Below are 3,583 nucleotides of genomic sequence, written 5' to 3'. Positions count from 1 at the left end.
TTGTAATACGTTGATAAATGTTTTTATTCCGTAGAATAAATGTTATAAACTTCCCTCAGTTAGTAAATGTACGTCTTATTTTTAGTAGCTAATTCCTAATAATTCATATTGAGTGTTATTGATCATTTAAGTAATACATAAGAAAATAAAACGAAATGAATTAGAATTATCTATTTCAATCAATTAGTAATTCATTACATAAACAATTACTTACGTCTGAGCACACATTGAAAGAGAGTAGTTAAACAGTGATGTACCGAAATGTTCAACGACTTCGTTGAGGCTTTCAATATTCTAGTTAACGTTTGCAGAATATTCGGAATGTCTTCGTTCAGTTTCAGTAGAATCAGTGATTCTTACGTTGTAAAGCGCAGAGACAAATACAAATCGTACGTGATTTTCGTGTTCCTCGTCATCTTCTCGACTACCATCTTGGTCAAAGTATTACATCGAAATTTTATTTTGGAAAATTACATCTTTGTACTAGAGATCATCTGTAATATGTTAAATATATTCTTCTGCTATTTAATATGCGCATCCAAGTTTCATGCAATAATTGAATCTATTGAAAGTATTAGAATTATCGATAATCAATTGATCAACAACGAAAATAACATTTCATCCAAAAGTTGGGTGTTGATCAATGTAATTATTACATACTCATTTCCGATCAGTCTTCTCATTGGAACCATTTTCTCCGGGTTAAGTTTCACTTACGCATTTTTTGTGTCATTTGGATACATTGCTAATAGCAACATCTGCTTAATTCTCTGTTTTATTAAGAGAGAATGTAAGCTCAGATATAGATGCTTGAACGGTCCAAACATTTCGCCTAAGACAATAAAAGTTACTTACTCCGAGTTGTTCAAGATAAATCAGCAAGTGCATGATATTCTGCAGATCCCGATCTTAATCATCTTCAGTACAACTTTCGTATTTTTAATAACGAGTTTCTACTATTTTACATTTAAAATTCCTAGCGACACTGTCCTCTCCGTCAATTGGTCTTTATACATCTTTTCAGTGTTGAATTTCGTCGTGTATAACATTGATTCAATGGATGAAGAAGTGAGTATAATACATATCATATTTTTAAATTTATTGAGGTAAAATGAAAATACAACACAGTACGGCACTGTTAGTGTTATTATTACTAATGGAAAAGTATACGATCTTTCATATTATTGGATAATTTTAATTATAATCGATCTATGTTTTGTATTTCCTTCTTAGTAGATACAAATAGCTGACATGAATAGCACGAACGAAGTGTTCAATATCTTGTTAACTATATGCAGATTAGTCGGTATGAGTTCGTTTATTTACGATCGCTCTACGTCAAGTTTCCAATCAAATTATTGGCACAAGCTGAAGCAATACGCAGTGACGTGTTTAACATTTTTTATCTCGTCCGCTGAATTCTTCATATGGTACAAAATACTAGGAGCACCGTCCACCATTGACGATTTCATCATTTTTGTAGAAGTTCTAAGCAACGCAGTAATTCTCTTTGCAAGTCACGTAATAACTATCATCAAATTTACGAAAATAATCGACATGATAAAGAGATTGAATGAAGTTGATAGAATCATAAAAAGCACATCATCCTCCAAAAAAACTTTGTTACGTGATATGTCAATACTTTATTCATTTTCAATCATCATATTCTCAGCGTTTATTTATCAGAACAACATTTATGATATTGTTTACGTGTTCTGCGTTTCTTTTACTTATTTTTCGTTCGGGAATCTTCATTTACTATTTCTATTCATGACTCGTGAATGCAAACGAATATTTGCATTGTTGAACAGCGTTTCCATGGTTCCGCAGCTAAAGGATATTTATTTGGAGCTTACCGATATTCAAAAGTGTATTGAAGATATTTTTCAAGTTCCGCTTTTAATAAAAATTGCAGTGTCTTTTGTGTTCATGGTCAACAGCCTTTACTTTTTTGGACACCCTGGTTCAATGAAGTTATTTTCCATATTTTGGATATGGAATACAATTACGGAAATGATATTATTTATCGTAACTATTGAAAAATTGCAAAAGGAGGCAAGTACAAGTTAATTTTTAAAACTTTTTTATGATATTTTTATTGATCTTCAATTACGTTAGTGACTTTTATTTTAATAACATAAAACGAAGATAAAATTAAAAAAAACGAAAGTACGGTACTGCAAATCCAATTAATTATAACGAAAGTGTATACAAACTTCATTAATAAGAGACAATTGTATTATAATTGATGTATTATATTTAGTAACGTTCTATTTCTTAGGAAGTAGAAATGGGTAGTAACACGAATGAAGTTTTCAATATCTTACTAACAATATGCAGATTTATCGGGATGACTTCGTTTATCTACGATCGCGCTTCTTCTACATTCAAATCCAATTATTGGTATAAACAGAAAGCATTTTCCATTTTAATAATTTTCCTCTCGTGCGGAATAATCTACATGTGGTTCAAAACATTACAAGAAACGCTCATCATAGATGATTACGTGATTATCATCTGTGTCTTGAGTGACTCTTCTACACTTGTGGCAACTTACGTAATAACTAACATCAAATTCACAAAAATAATCGACGTAATACACAAGTTGAATACAGTTGATACAATTATAAAATACGAATCTTCATCAAAACTGCATTTGCTGAGAGATATGAGCATTTTTTACATATTTCCTATCAGCATATTCTTAGATCTAATAATGCAAAATTTGAATTTTATCTATTTGGTGTATGCTTCTTTTTCTTATTTCGCTTTCGGAACTCTTAATTTGCTCTGCATCTTCACGTCACGTGAATGTCAACGTAGATTTAAAATATTGAACAGTGTTTTAATTAATCCTCAAATGAAGAACATATATTTGGAGTTGACTCATATTCAAGCCAATATTCGAGATATTTTTCAGTTTTCAATATTGATTAAAATAACGCTGTCGTTTGTGTACATGCTCAACTGTCTTTATTTTATCAGATACGCGGATTTCTTGTACATTATATGTATTCTATTTTGGTTGATTACTATGATTGTGCAATTAGTATTAATCATATTTACGATGGAACAGTTGCAAAAAGAGGCAAGTATTAGATTATTGTAAGAATTATATTATATAGAAATACAAATGTTAGTTAACATAACTATTATTTAATATAAAGTTAACAAATAAAAAAAGTTTAAATGCAAAATTATTTATAAATTCACCAATAGCTCAATAGATACGGCATTGCTCAAAATGTATCTGATTATTACAAACTTGTTGTCTATCAGTTTTCTCATTCTAAGTATTTACTGTCTGTGGTCTATACATTCTATACTCATTTTTGGTATAGTATAGTATTGGTATACTTTCCAATTAATTATTCAATGCTTCAATAAGAGAGAATGTAAGCTCACAGATAGATATTTGAATTGTCCATATATTTTGCTTCAGACAATCAAAGATGCTTACTGCGTGCTGTTCATGGTTAATCAGCAGGTGTATGTTTTTCTGCACATACCGATCTTAGTCACCCTCAGGTTAACCTTTATATTTTTATTAAAAAGCTTGTGCTATTTCTTTTTCGGTTAAATG

This window comes from Nicrophorus vespilloides, unplaced genomic scaffold, assembly GCF_001412225.1.
Source record: "Nicrophorus vespilloides isolate i.1.1-1 unplaced genomic scaffold, Nicve_v1.0, whole genome shotgun sequence".
NCBI lineage: Eukaryota > Metazoa > Arthropoda > Insecta > Coleoptera > Silphidae > Nicrophorus > Nicrophorus vespilloides.
This window is presented reverse-complemented; position numbering follows the sequence as displayed.